Genomic DNA, 16,815 nt, shown 5'->3' with positions numbered 1-16,815 from the left:
AGAATAGACATTCCTCAAATGAAGTACAAAACACAAATAAATACATGAGAAAATGTTCAATAACACTGGTCACTGGAAAAAGGCAAATTAAAACAACACTGAGATTCCATCTCACTCCAGAAAGAATGTCTATTATCAAGAAACCAACCAATAACAAATGCTGGTGAAGCTGTGGGGAGACAGGAGCCCTTCTCATTGCTGGTGGGTGTATAAACTGTAACAACCACTATGGAAATTCCTGAAAAAACTAAAACTAAAGGTTCTGTTTGACCCAGTTCTTCCCCTTCTAGGTATCTTCCTGAAAGTGTTAAAAGCATCATACCACAGTGACATATGAATACTCAGATTTATAGCAGCACAATTTATAATAGCTAAGTTGTGGAAACAGCCATATGACCGTCAATATATATATATATATATATATATATATATATATATATATATATCTTTTGCATATAACTGCATTTAAAATCTTTTGTAAATGTAGAGGGGAAGAAGGGCTGAAGGAAGAGGAGGGGAATGAGAAAAAAAGAATTAGTAAATGTTATGCACAGATACAAATTCCCTATGATGAATATGACCAATATGTATGACAAATATGTAGTAATAAAAAGTAAAATTTAAAAATCATTAAAAAATAAATAAGTGTATTTTCTCTTCCCAATAAGTAAGTGTATTTTCTCTTCCCAATTCTACATAATGTGTCTTTTTTAGCCTCTGCTTATTTTTAAGATTTTTTTATCACCAATTTTATGTATATTTGTTTCTGTGTATCTTGTTGGAATTTCCTTCATGCTTTTTATGCTTGGTATTCATTGTTTCTTGAACCTGTGTATTTTTTTTCACCAAGTTTGGAAGAATTTAGTCACAATTTCTCTAATGACCTTGGCTTCTCTGGACTTCTAAGTCTACCTCTCTAGCTCAGGAGGCCTACGGGACCACATCCTGGAAATTTGCTCCCCACAGTAAACTGGACAATGATGGCCCTCAACTCATTTATTTTCCATCTCTAAGGGATCACTACCCTTTGTCTCTTGGTATCCAATATTTTGAGAACATTTTCTAAGTACTATCTTGTTTATCCTACTATTATTTCAGGTGGAAGCGTAAATTTAGCCCTTGTTATTGCAGTTCATTCAGAAACTAAACTCCAATTCATGAGTTGTAAAGCTTATCCTTTTGTGACTGATTTTTAATTTCATTGCATTATTGTTGGAGATGTTAACATGCATGCATTAGGAGCATTTAGAATTCCTAGGCCTTCCTTTAAGGCCTATTTCAAAGTCTTGTTGTTTTTATAAATGTTATATTTAGCTTGAAAAAGATATCTGCCCATTAGAACTCTTCACAGAGTTCTAGATATTTATGTAGTTGCTTGAGGATTCATAAATGTATTGGTTTTTGTGCCTAAGTTATTGGTTATATTTTGTTCATTTGTTCTATCAGTTTGAAAGAATTCTGTTCAAAAACTTGATTGATTTTTTTATTTCAGCTTTGATAGTTATTGCTCAATACATTTAGGGGTTATATGCAAAGGTCCACATGTGTTTATTATTAATAAGTCTTACCTTCCCATAATTGACTTTACTTGCTGCTTATCTTTATTTTGCTTAATTTGTCTTATATAATTACTTTTAATATTAGTTGCTATATTTATTGTAATGTTCCTTTTTGGAAAAATATACCATAGCATGAGAAAACATAGAAATGCATGTACAAAATGCTATTAAATATTTTTTCACCGAATTAATATAAAATAGAAAAATAATTGTTTTGGTTTGTGTCTAGATGTCCCCCACAAAGTTTCATGCGATCATGATGGGGCAGACTTTTCAGAGGTGGCTCAATCTAGAGCTTGTGATTTGTTCTCTGTCTAGTGCTGGGATTGGCAGTGTGAGTGCTACACTCACCTGAGGGGAGGTAGCCTGCATACAATATAAGGGAGGAAAAGAGGCTTGCTTCACCTCTCTTTTGCTCATATTTCTTTTGCTGTCTTCTGCCACCATACACAGCTGACACTTAGCCCTGCAACCCTGCCTTGCAGCCAGCTTAGTATGATCTGAATCCTCCACAAGCTGCAGGCTAAATAAACCTTTCCTTCCTTAATTTTGGACATCAAGTATTTTGTCTCAGCAATGAGAGAAAATAACTACAACAATAATGAATACCTAAGTACAGGCATGCACTATGTTCATGACTTGGTAGACTCAATATTATAAACATATTAATGTACAAAATTGTATAATATATTAAGCATAGTTTGAATAATAACCTTCAGTGATTATTCTGTACAATTTTTATGTCAATTCTAAAATTCACTTAGAAATACAAAGCAGTAAGTATCACTAACATAATTTTGCAAAAAAGGGGCAAGGCTTACTCTACCTGATATTAAAACCATATTAACTTTAAAGGTGTTATATTAGCACAGTTTTAGACTAATAGATAAATTCAACATAATAAAATGTCTAACTGTATACCCACATCTGATTTATAACAAAGAAAGTGTGCAGATCTATGGAAAAAAACTGACTCTTTAGGAAAAGGTGTTATTAAATCAAACATCTATAAATAAAACATAAAAATTGACTGTAACTTCACTGTTCTTGCAAAAACAAATCCCCAGTGGATTTTTAATATGTGATTTCTATAAATTAATATAGAAATCAAGATACAGAGAATTTTCTCAAAACACAAAACAATAATCACAAATGAAAAGTTGTTAAATAATAATTATCTAATCATTAAATCATACTAATTAAAACTGAGAAGTTCTATTTTTCAAAAGAAAATACTAAGTGAAAACTCAACTCAAACTAAAGGCCAATATTCACAGAACCTCATATTATATAAGTAAAAACATATATCCTTAAGAAAAATAAAAACATCCAATAAAAATGAGGTAAATCTCTTAAACAAATTTTCAAATAAATTTGATAATTATGAAAATTATCAGTAAAATTAGTTAAAGGTGTGTGCCTTCAATAAGTACAGCAATATGAGTTGAAGCAATGATTTATTATTAAAGATCCTTCTATTGGAACGAAAACTAAAACAGAAATAAACAAAAAAATTACCCTTCTTACCAGTTACCAACTAGAACTCCCATATACTCCAGTGCAAGTATAAATTCGTACAATTTCTTTCGGCACCAATTTGGTACTGTCTGCTACTATAGACTGAATAGTTATGCTCCTCTAAAATTCAGATGCTGAAAACCAAGATCCTCACTATGCTGGTATCTGGAGGTGGGACTCTGACAATTTAATTGGTCATAAGGGCAGACTCTTATCTGCAGCATGGGTGCCCTTATGAAAAGGACTCCAGAAAATTTCCTTCTACCTTCACCATGACAAGTTGCACTGTAAGCCAGGAAATGGACATTTTCTACACACTAAATCTGCTGCATCCTTGACTTTGGATGTTCCAAGCTCCATAACTGTGAGACATAAATTTCTGTTGCTTATAAACCATATGGTATATGGTATTTTTCTTATAGCCACTGAAACGGATAACAGATTTTACTAATGTGGCATCCTATGACCTCTGTGCTTCAGTCGTTAAACACAGAAATGTCCATAGTAGTTTTATTTATATAGTCTCCAAATGGGTATAAATCAAACGTCCATCGATGATAGAATAAGTTGAATTATGTTTATTCAAAGCAGTGCTGTATAGCAATGAAGATGACTTAGCTACTATTAATATAACATGCGAATTTCACAAAAGATTGCTAGGTGAAGGAAACAGATAAAAAAGAATAGAAATTATGTGGCTCTATGTAAGTGTAAAATTCTCACCATAAAATTTGCATATAGTGAAATAAGGTGTATCTTTCTAGAATTTCAGTAATTTTATTTCAGTCCTCTCTCTGCATAAAATAAACTTTATCCTCCATTTGTAAGATAGCCCTTAAGGTTTTAAATATACCAACTCAATGTGGCTAAATTACACAGCTATTTAAGTAATAGAATAGCAGGATTCAGCAGGGGATTCAAGTTCATTGTGTTCAATTGTTCATCCAAAAATGAATACTTTCTATTATGTCTTTCTCATAGTAATAAACCCAAAACATGAATGCTTCAAAAAGTGAAGAACTCATGAATTTTGCAACCAAAGATAACATATGGCATAAATAGTGGTGATCATATCAACACAAGGTTTCTCAAAAATACTTGTGGATGTGTCTCTAAACCATGTTCAGTAAAAGTCCATGTTGCCTCATAGATAATAGTTGTTGAAACTAATTATACTACCTTCTACCATTTTTGTTTGGAAAAGCCAATCTTAAAAATCTTGTTTAAAAACTTGCATTCCAGGAACTTAAAACAGAAATATCACAAAGTTTTAAGTCCAACTGTGCAGAATAGAGACTTAGGAAGACCACATATGAAAATAAAAAGAAAAAAATTTAAATTGATGTGGAAGTAGCTTGTAAAAAGCTCTGAGTTCAATCCCCCAGTACCTCTAGGAAAACAAAAACAACCAAACAAAAACAACAGCAACAAAAAACTTTGGTTTGAGTTAATCAGGAAAAAGCTAGTAGAAATTATTAACATGTGAAGCATCTTTGTATATACAAATCAACTTATTAATCCACTCACATAGTACACTTTCATGGGGAGTAATTTTTCCAGTGAATTAAATAGAAAGTAAAGATGATTGAATATTAGAAGTTGGATAAATATCTTTCAAAGCAGAGAAAGAAGAGGGTGGAAAATTCTATGCCCCACCGTTCTTGCTTTAATAAATAAGTCAGGTGCTATAATTAAGCAGTTGGAGTGCCCCAGTCTAACCTTTTGGTATGTTGTGTTTTCAGCCTATTATTGCAGAGAGTAATTTAGAAGTTTTTTGTAGATGTTTACAACAACAAAATCATTCATGACTCACTTCTACCACTTTTAAGAGCCAAATGTATTGGATCAAGGCTAGTGTTAATCCAACCAAGCTATTTAAGAGAGAGAAGTTACATACAGTTCCTCATACATTTGCAAGTTGATATTTTAATACTTTATTGCATACTGCTCAATTTATAAGCAGCTAGAGTATTTCCAACTTGGAAGATGATTAAACCTTTCCCAGAAACCTGTGGGGTGGCATGCTAAAAAGAAATAATAGAGTCTTAGAAAATCTACCAAGTCATCTGGTATCAGGGGGATATTTCCAGCCCTTTTTATGGCTGTGCTCAGAATGTGTCATCAAGAATATCTTTTCACAGCTCTCTTCATCCCAGCACAGTCTACTGAGGATATGTAAATGTTTGGTTCTTCCAAGATGTCTTCAATAAACAGGAAATTTTACTTATCTCTGCTTTGTTTACTACTTTTTTAATCAACTCATTTACCAGTTTTGATTTTTATGACCACGAGGTGTACCAGTTGTACCACAACATCTAGTTCTGAAAAAAATGTATAGTACCATCAGTAGTGGGTTCATACGTGTCATGATTATCTTTGAAGTTACTTTACAAGCTCTAGCTTCAGTGAAAATAGATAGGCACATAACATCTTTCCTCTCCTACTAGATACAACTTCGTTTTCTTCACAGAATATATAGAGGAGCTCCCTAAATACTGGAAAGTAAATGGTAGCACATGTATTAGACAAAGAAACCATAAATTTAAAGTATAATTAATTTGGCTGTTAGTATATTGGTTATCCTTGTGTATCTCCCAACCAACCTAGATCCAAAGGCAGTTGTGAACCAAAGGCAATCAGATAGAGCCCTTAAAGAAGACATTTCACTCTTATCCTTGTTGAAGGAAATCCTCCTACAAGACCAGGAAAGTACGATAGAATCCTTATTCTTTTCTAGTCTTTTGCTCAGCCTTGCCCAAGGTAATCTCATTCTGAAAGCTGCAGCTATCTCACTTCATGCCCCTAAAACTGTAAGGGAGGAAAAATCATTCTCTCTGATCAGAAGAATTAGAATCCAAAGAGTATGTAGGGAATTCATGTTCCATTTTCTCCCCTAGCCCCAAATAGTCTTGGAAGCTAAACAAATTACCCTAAGTGAGCAGCTAGGCAGAGAGATATAAATTTCATATTGGTGCCAAAAAGTGTCAAGGAGTGATTAGTTACTATTCTTGTTGCTGAGACAAAATATTCAACACTCAAAGTTAAAGGAGGAAAGGTTTATTTAGCTCACACTTTGCAGAGCTTTCAGTCCTTAATTGGCTGGCTGCAAGGTGGGGTGACAGGGCAGATAGGCATTGCAGAGGAGAAACAGTTCATGGCAAACAGGCAGGCAAAAGCAAGCAAAGGATGACCACAGCTCTTTCTATCACTTATAACTTATCTAAGCTATTTAGCACTGGAAGCTCTCACACCCTAATTCTAGTGCCCTTGATCCAAACACTGCAGTATACATCAATCCCAGTGTCACACATTTTAGATCCAACCAACTCTGGAAAAGCTCTATAATTGCATCAGGCTTTGGGGGTAACATCTAGACACAAGCCATAACATTTTTCCACTAGCCACCCCCCAAAAATCATATGCATTCTTATATGCAAAAGGCATTTAGTCCATCTCTAAAAGTTGCCAAAGTCCTAACAGTTTCAGCACTGCTGAAAAGTCCAAGTTCAAAGTGTCCTCTGAAATTTCAGACAAACTCTTAGCTGCAAGCCCCTGTACAAATGAAAAGAGTTAAACACTTCCAGCATTCCATGGCACAAAATAGACATTTCCATTCCAAAAGGTACAAACGGGGGGATAGCAAGGAATGGGAACAAAGCAAGACCAAAATCCAACAGAGCAAACATTAAATCCTGAAGTTGCACTTCTAGCATCTTTGGCAATCTGTGGCAAGTTATGAACTCCAAAGGGCTTTTGTGGCTCTACCCCTATGGCACTTCCAGTTGTTGTAGCTCCCATAGTTTTTTGTGGGAGGTAGGTTCTGGTGTCTTCTTGCAGTTTTTCTCAGACAATCCACATTCCTGGCTTCTCCAAACTTCTGGGGTCTCCACTGCACCTTCAGCTTCACACTTGCAGTTTCACACACTGCCTTCTCAGGAGCACATTGCCTGGCCTCCCAGGCCTTCTTCTGAAATCAGGGTGGAAACTTTCCTGACCTCACAACTCTCGCATTCAGTATGCACCTAAAATCAGAACTGTGTGGATGATACCAAAGTCTACTAACAGCCTGAGAAGTATCCAGGCTTCCTTCTCTCTTGTCTATAGAAATTGAGTGCCTATGAAGCAAATTCCAAGGGACAACATCCCAAGCATGCCACCATTCTGGAACATGGAGCTCAGGAGCTCTCAAAGTAAAGTCTTTCACCTTTGCAACTCTGAAGCTGCAAAGGCTAGAGTCCGCTTGGTTCTTGGCGTTGTCCTCAAGAACTGTTTTCTGTTATCTTCTTCCAAAACACTTGGCTTTTCCTTGCTAGTCTTTTCAGTGACCAGTTTCCCTTCTGTTGGTCTCTTTGCTCTTGCTTGTCAACATACATCTGGCTAAAAGTCCCCAACAGTAGCCATGCCATTGCCTCAATGTTGTACTGTTTTGAAATTTCTTCTGCCAGATTAATTAGCCTGCCACCCATAATCTCAGTCTCAGGCAAAGTCTGTAGACATGAACAAAATTCAGACAAACTTTCTGCCAAGCCACAATACACATGATCTGGAGTCCAACAACCAGTGCGGTCTTTCTTCCCAACAGAAACATTCCAGGCTTGGTGTGATAGTAGGGTTAAAGATATGATGCTAAGACTGATTCACAGTACAACTTGATTCACTTGGCAACTTGTCTATTAGTATTCTGGTCTTTTGAGCTCTGATCAGAATTTCCCATCAAATACAGCCTAAGGTATCCCAGCTCTACTTTTTCAGCTGGCATCTCTGCATCTTTTCAAACTCTTCCCACAAGCCAATCCCAAATGTGCCTGAACCACTTGGTCAGGTATAGTCATGGCAACAATCCCACTTCTGGTCCCAAATTCTGTCTTAGTTACTTCTCTCATTGCTGAGACAAAATGCCCAACACCCAAAGTTAAAGGAGGAAAGTTTTATTTAACTCACAGTTTGTAGAGATTTCAGTCCATAACTGACTGGCTCCAAGGCAGGGTAGCATTGCAGATAGACATTGCAGAGGAAAAACAGCTCATAGCAAGTAGGCAGGCAACAGCAAGCAAGAGATGACCACAGCTCTTTCTGTCACTTGTATTTTACCAAGGCTACTTACTTTTATCCAGGCAGCACTCACACCCTGGATCCTAGCATTGCACCATGAATGGATCCCAGTATCACACATTCTAGATCTAGCCACACCTATGATTACATAAGACCTTGGGAGGAATATCTAGACACAAGCTATAACAAGGAGATAACAAAGCGAACAGAATTTGAGAAAGAGGAACTCCTGTATTAACTCAACCTGCTCATGAAGGATCATGCCCCTATGTGCTGGATAGGCTTTCAAGGGAACTCAACAGTGGAATAGACAATTGCTTGGATTTTAGTTTGTTCTTGGGCAGTAAAAATGCTGAATAGATGCAAGAACACCTCAAAGCCTTTAAGATCCAAGTGATATTAGAAACATAGTTCATGGAAAGTGAGTCAGAATCTGTGATCTGAGCTGAACCAGACTGAGGTATGGATAAAGCACACACAATTTATGAAAGATTTTTTTTACAGTTCTCAATTCATTTTCCAAGTGCTTAGTATACAATATAAATATTTTTCTTTATATATTACACAATATATAAAGAATGTGGAGGATATGACAGATACTCAAAGTAAAACCAATAATAGAAAGCAAACGAGATGAACCAGCTGTTGTGATCATCTGGCAAAGACTTTAACACATTCCCACCGACTTGAGCCACTCATGGTAGAGACATGACTACACAATGAGTAGTTGTACCACTGATGATGCAAATGGATCTAATTACTTTTGTCAGTCTTTTCCTTACAAAATTAGTAAAAGGTCCATAAATGGGCCAAATCTAGTTAGTTTCTTGAATTTGAATATTTATTGCCTTTAATGTCCCCTCAAAGCCTCATGTGGTCATAAGTGAGGCTTTTTAGAGGTGGATGGATCTAGAGTGTGTGATGGTAGGGTTAAAGACTTGATGCTAAGATTGATTCACAGTACAATGCTAGGATCAAGTGTGCCCCATCCTCCGTGTGAGTGCTACCCACACTATGAGCAGGTAGCCTGGATACAATATGAGGAACAGAAAGATGACTGCCATTTTCCCTTGCTGCTTGCTGCTTCTGCTGCACTTTGTATGCCGGGAACTGTGATGGCCCTCTGCCACCCCATCCTGTCTTGGAGCCAGCTAATTATGGACTAAAACTTCTACAAAGTATGACCCAAAATAGACATTTCCTCCTTAACTTTAGATTTTAGATATTTTGTCTTAGCAATGAGCAAAATAACCAAAACACTGCCCAAATACAAATATCATTAATACTATTCACACTGTTACGGCTTGTATGTAGGTGTTCCTCCAAATCTCATAGGCAGTCATATGTGGGAAGTTTTGGAAGTGACTGGATTAAAGATGTAATGCTGGGATAAGGATGTGATGCTGGGAATAAACATGCTCTACCCTGGGTATGGGTGGCAGAAGAAAGGTAGCCTGGATGGAATACGAAAGGACAGAAAGAAGGTGCTCTGCTATTCGCTGCTTTGCTGCCTTTTTCCTGACCTCCTTGGCTGTTGACTGTTTCTCCTTTGCCATGCTACCCTTCCCTGGAGCCAGTTCACTGTGGACTGAAACTACAAACTCTGAACCAATAAAAAACCTTTCCTCCTTTAATGATGGATATTAGGTATTTTGTCTCAACAAGAAAAGTAACTAGAAAACATATCAATTTAAAATTATTACAATAGCCAACAAATTTGTTTAAGTAAATTAAAAGAAATTCATTAATATTAATGAATTACTTTCAAGTATTTTACAATAAAGGCAGCTAATTGATGCACAGGGCACAAAGTTTCATAATATGTTTGGCTTTTTTTGCAGCCACAGCAGCACCTATTTTCTTACTCATGCATGAACCAATGGTGAGTCAAGCTTCCAGGGCAATTAAATTTAAATCAAAACTGCCTGATAGCAAAACATATGAATTACAGCCCCATCATGAATGTGTTAAAGCAGTTATAATAACCACAACAAAATAAAGGTGAATGCTTTTGTTACAAATGAAAACACAAAAAGTCTCATCAGCTATATCTGTCAGTTTTTCCACTGGTGGGACAAATACCTGAAACCCACAAGTTAAAAAAGAAGTTTATTTGGCTCAATATTTCAGAGGATTGAATCCATGATAAGCCATTACCAAAGTAGAGACATCATGGCAGAAGGGCATGGTGGGAGAAAACTGCTTACTTCAAGGTTGCACAGAAGCAGAGCCCAGGAGAACAGTCAGAGAAGAAGAGGCCAGGAGCCAGATACAGACGCCAATGTCATGTTTTTACAACCCACTCAGAAACACCCAGAAGTCTGGTTTACTGATTCTGTAGGCAGCTCCCATGCCAATTGATTTGATAATTAAGTTTAACAGTCACACTAGGGAATTAGAAACTATGAAACAGAACAAAATGGAAATTATATAGTTAAAAAATATAATAATTAAAACAAAATTCAATCAAGAAATTCTGCAGTAAAATGGAAAAAAGATGAGTCAATGAATTTGACAATGGATCAATATAAATATTAAATGCAAACAAATAGTAGAAAACTGATTTCTTGAAAAAGAAGCAAAGCCTTAAGTACCTGTGAGACAATATGTAAAGGTCTAGCATGTGTTATAACTGTCCTAGATAAAAAAGAGAAAAGGCATAGTGCAGGAAATGTACTTGAAGGTATAATGAATGAATGTTTTCCTAAATTGTCTTATGACAAACTGGATGATAACGAAGCTTAGAGACCTGAAAATAGGATGAACTCAGAGAAATGCATGCCCAGAGATATTACATCAAAATGTTAAAAAAAAAAGGTAAGATTTTAAAAGCAAACAGAGAAAACCCACACATAGCATACAAAGGAATCACTTGAATTGACTTCAGTCAACTCAAATGACTGCAGATTTCTCATGAAAAACTATGGTTAAACCAAAACTCTTGAGTTTGAAGGATCTCTGAAACACACAAAGTGTTATTGAGCCATTACAGATGCTGGTGAGAAAAAAAGGAACATGTTTTTTGGACAAATGTCCAAAACTGACAGCAACAGAGCTAGACTGTTGTTGGGAAAACATACACTTGACCCAGAACTAAGTCTATTTTCATAAAGAAATTTGGGGAAAGGCAAGTATAACTTGTTTATTTTGATTCTACAAGGGCTATACATAACTGGGTTAGGCTTATGAAATTCAGCGAAAACTTTGGGATAAAAAGCCAGTTCATGAGGAGAAATGACTTCTGGACTGACTGGTGTTGTTAATTGGTTTTTTGTCACTGTGACAAAATATTTGTGAAAGTCAATTTACAGGAGGAAAAATTTCTTTTGGCTCATAATTTCAGAGGTTTCCATTCATGGTCAAATGATGCCATTGCTGTGGCCCTGAGGTGAGGCAGAACATCATGATGGAGAGGGCAGCAGAACAAATTTGTTCACCTCATGGAACTTGGAAAACCCTGAGTATGAGAGTGCCAGAGAATATGTGCTAACTGACTTTCTCCCCTGTTGTTTTTGTTCTATCTGTCTACAAAACCTTGTTGGATGGGGCCAGATTAGGTCTCCTGTTACCTGTCCCAGATGCCAATTATCTATGTCAGTGATCATGGACTTTTCATAGGTTTCAGTGATAATAAACAGCTGGCTGAGGTATGCATGCCATAAATTTGCCACACTGGTGAATGGGAACACCCTCACAGACACACCTAAATGTATGCTTTGCTTATTTCCTAGATGATTCTCAATACAATTACATTAATAATCAAGATTAATAATCACAGTTGACATTAATAATCTAGGAAATGTATATGTAAGTAAGGCTCAGTGGGCCTGATAGTTTTCCTTGATGGGATAAAAGTCAAAGTTTCACCATACATTCAGAATGCAAAAAGTCCTTTTGTTGATTAACTTTTCTTATCTCTTTTCCATTGCATCTTCCAGCTCTTGTAATTAAATTTAGGACATCTTAGAATTTTTCTTTTATCACCATGGAGGCCAGAAAATAATAGCACAACATTTCTAAGTGCTGAAAACAAAGAACTGTCAATCTACAATTCTATATTCAGTGCTCATATATTCTGTGGTTATATGAAAAAAGTCAGTCTTTCCTACTATCCTCTCATAAAATGCTTCAAATATCAAATGTGTGGGAGGCTTTCCCCCACATCCCATGCAAGCCTCTAATTCTGCAGTGGACACCAGCTGAATGCTTTCTAATTCAATTTAATTCTGAGACTATCTACTTGGAAGCACTGTCAGATCCCACAGACTGAGCACTTATTCCCACAAGATTGCTCCCCACTTCAAACCAGAGTCAAATTCCAGACCTCCGGAAGTTCTGACTTTTAGGCTATAAACTGAAGTTCCCACAACACCCTCTTGGGTTTGATTAATTTGATAAAGCAAATTAACAAATCAGAGAAACACTTTCATCAGTATGTTAAAAATGGCATTGCAAAGGACACAGATGAAGATGTGCATAAGATGAGGTACAGATGAAGTGTTCAGGGCTTCCATGCCCTCTCCAGGAGCCTCGTGTTCAGTTGCTCATAAATGCTTCCATCTCTGTCCTTTGGGGCCTTATGGAGGCTTTACCATGTAAGCATGACTGATTAAGTCAGTGTCCCCTGGTGATCAACTTAACATTTACCCTCTCTCACTTTGCTGAAGGTTGGGTAGTGGGAGCTGAAAAGTTCCTACCTTCTGGCCCTGTCTTGGTCTTTCCTCAGGCTACCAAGCATCAGTCAATTCATTAGCATAGGAAAAGACATCTATAACTTCTGATATTCTTAGGATTTCAGGGATTATGTGTCTGGAAATAGGAGGAAGACCAAATATATATTTCTTAGTATCACACATATCCATTCAAAATTAAAGAAAACATCAAGAAATCCTAGGATGAAAGAAATCCAAGAGAATTTGTTACCAACTGACAAGCTTTGAAAAAAATGCTAAAGAAAGTTCAGGTAGAAGGCAAAGGCTATCAGAAGAAAATTTCACAATTCAGGAATAGAGAAAGAATAATAGAATTTTAAATATCTGAATTTGTATAACAAATTACTTTTTTTCTCCTTTCAAATTCTTTAAAATAAATATTACAGTTAACTTGAAGTCAATAATGGACAAAGAGATTGAATCACTAATAAAACGTCTCCACTCAAAGGAAAGCTCAGAAATTGAGGACATTACTGCTGAATTGTACCAAACATTTTAAAAAGAACTGATATCAGTCCTTCCTAAACAATTTCAAAAATTAAAGGAAAGAAAATACTTCTAAACCCATTTTTTAAGGTCACTGTTACCCTGGAACAAAAACCAAAGACCCCACAAGTAAAGAAAGTTCAAAAGCCAGCAACCCTGATGAACATACATTCAAAAGCCTTCCACAAAATACTAACAAATGGAATTCAACATCCTACTGAAGGAGTCATTCACAGTGATGATGTAGCATTTATCATGAAATGGATGAAAGGATGGTTCAACTTATGCAAATCCATGTACTGATATATCACATTGACAGAATAAAATATAAATCCACACTATCATCTTAATAGATGTAGGATAAGCATTTGACAAAATTAAACACTTTTTTCAGGATCAAACTCTCAACAAATTGGGTATCAGAGGAATTTACCTCAACAAATAAGACTGTATATGACAAACATAATAAATGACACACTACTCAATGATCAAAAAAAGTTGAAAGCTTTTACTCTAAGATGAGGAATAAGAAGACAAGAAGACCTATTCTCACCATTTCTATGCAATATAATACTAGAAGTCTTCACTAGAGCATTTAAAAAAAATAAGAGGCATTGAAATCAGAAAGGAAGAAGTTAAATTGTTTTTATTTGCAGATGACATGATCTTATACTAGCCCTAAAGATATCACCAAAACACTATTAGAACTAACAAATTGAATTCAACAAATTTATAGTATATAAAAGCAACATAAAAAATCAGTAACATTTCTATACACTAACAATGAACTATCTGAAAAAAAAATCTCTCATTTTGAAGGCAATGAAAAATATGTAGGAATAATCGAAAGTTAGAAGGCTTATACACTGAAAAGTGTGAAATATTGAAGAAGAAAACTAAAGATACAAATGGAAAGGTTTATTGTCTATAGAATGAAAAATTAATACTGGTAAAATCTATATTGTATCCCTGGAAAAAATATACAGAGAAAATATTAGAAACTCAATAAATAAAAGACAAAAACAAATGATAAACTATACCATATTCACTGATTAGACACTCACTATAGTAAAGATGTCTATTCTTCCTAAATTAATCTATAGATTTAATACAATTACAATTAAAATAGTAACAAGATCTTTGCAGTGAAAAACATAACCTTAAATTCATATAGAAAGCCAAATAAACTAGAATATAAAAACAACCTTTCGTAAAGATCAAAGTTTGAAGAAAAACACTCCTTAGAATTTGTCCTAAAGCTACAGTAATCAAATCTTCAGTTTAGTAGACCAAAGAATCCAGATATATGCTAATCAGACATGATAACTTGATATTTAAGAAAGATGCAAAAGCAATTCAGTATGGAACAAGGAATGTTTTCAACAAATGCTGTTCAATTAGAAATATATTTTTAAAAAATATGTAAGACTGTATCTCTCACTCCTTTCAAAAAATAACTTAAATGGATCATAGTTGATGTATAAAATTTAGAACTATAAAACATTTAGAATAAAGAATAGGAACAAAACTTTCTGCTTTTATGCTAGATAAAAAATTCTAAAACATGAAACCAAGAAAGTGTTATGAATTAAACTTCAACATGATAAAAATTATAGGTAAGAAGCCATAGTGAGCCATGAGGGAGGGAAGACCCTGCCCACTACCCATCTGCCATCAAGAGAGCCATCACAAGAGCCTCAGTGAATAATGCAGGAGGGGAGAGACCCCACCCATCACCTCCCCATCACCATGGGAGCCTCTGGCTGGAGGAACTCAGGTGCCTGGCCCTTTCCCCTACACCAAGGGACAGGGAGCCAGCATGGGAAGTGCCTGGGACACAGCAACCAGCTCATCCAGAAGAACCCAGGGTAAATCCACTCTAACAAGGAGAAACACTTTGCATACAAACTCTTAATTTATGATTGGTTCTGTTATATAACTATAGACTTTGATCCTACAGTCTAAAGTAAAAAATTAACAGTTACCACAGTGTGTCATTTTCTAAATTGTACTTGATGCTATCATTATTGTTAATTGTACTATTGTAGCTACTATTGTTAATTGTACTAGGATGTCACATCTATTGTAATGACCTCACCATACCCTACACCGAAAGACTCTGGGGGACAAAGTCAAACAGAAACCAACATTCTACTTTCAATTATTTGGTAAGGTGGGATCATGGGACAGAAAAAAACAAGAATCTCTTACACATAGATGATATCCCTGAAGAGGAGTCTTTTCCTAGAGAGGCCTTGATACTAGTGATATAGCTACCTTCTACCAAATCTCACAAGGATCATCACAGAAAGCAAAATTTAAAAAATCTGAAATAGAAAATGTCAAGATGAAGGAGCAAAATGCAATGTCAGGCCTCCAACCCACCCAGAACAAGTCTATGAGACATCAGCATAGAAGAAATTGGAAGTAACAAACATGAACTTTTTGAAATGATAGCAACTGAAATAAAGAAACAACGGAAACAAAGAAACAACTCCAGGAGGCTATAGATGAAATTGTATAAGAAATAATCTTTCAGGTAAAAAACAAAAACAAAAACAAAAAAAAACATGACAACCATAATGAAAATATTGCTCAGAATATCTAAAGGAGACATACATTAAAAAGAGTGGCATAAGAAAATGATTGAAACCTTGAATTAACAATATAGGAAAGAATTAGAGGCATGAAACAGATTCAAAGATATATACAGGAACTTAAAATTCCATTGAGAGCTGGCAAAACTTCTTGAAAGAAACTGAAGATAGATTTTCAGACCTTGAAGACAGGATTGCAGCTAGCAATTATGAAAGATCTCTTAAAAATAATAAGGAACAAAGAACTAACAATTCAACAGGTGCAAGACGATGAAAAGACAAACAATATAAGACTGATAGGTTTCAATGAAAAGCAAGAGTCAACACAAAGGACATAAAAAGATTATTTGCAGAAGTAAAAGAAGAAAATTTCCCAAACATGGGAAAAGAATCCGACATACAGTTAATTGAGTCATATAGAACTCCAACTAGCCATAAGCAAAATAAATCTACATGCAGATGTGCAATAATCAAGATGATAGAAATTCAGCACAGGAACAGACTATTAAAAGCTGTTCGAGAAAAGAAACAGATCATGTAGCTTGGAGTGAAGTATTTCAATCCTGGAAAAAAAGCAACTTCCAACCCAGATTGATATACCCTGCAAAACTATCTTTCAAAATTAATGGAGAAATAAGATACTTCCATGACAAAGAACAATTGAAGAAGTTTGTGACCACAAAACCAACACTACAAATACTACTGTAAAACAGATCAGAAAGAGATAAAAATGACCACAATTCCAAAAATAATAATAGAAAGACCATCAAACAGGGCAAACAAGTACACAGAGGGGAAAAGTAGGGAACAAACAGCAAGAAAATAACATGACAAAGATAATCCAACATACATCAGTTATAACCATTAATGTAAATGGCCTCAATTCACCAA

Source organism: Chinchilla lanigera, unplaced genomic scaffold (assembly GCF_000276665.1).
Source record: "Chinchilla lanigera isolate Chin_1 unplaced genomic scaffold, ChiLan1.0 scaffold00011, whole genome shotgun sequence".
NCBI classification, from domain to species: Eukaryota; Metazoa; Chordata; class Mammalia; order Rodentia; family Chinchillidae; genus Chinchilla; species Chinchilla lanigera.
This window is presented reverse-complemented; position numbering follows the sequence as displayed.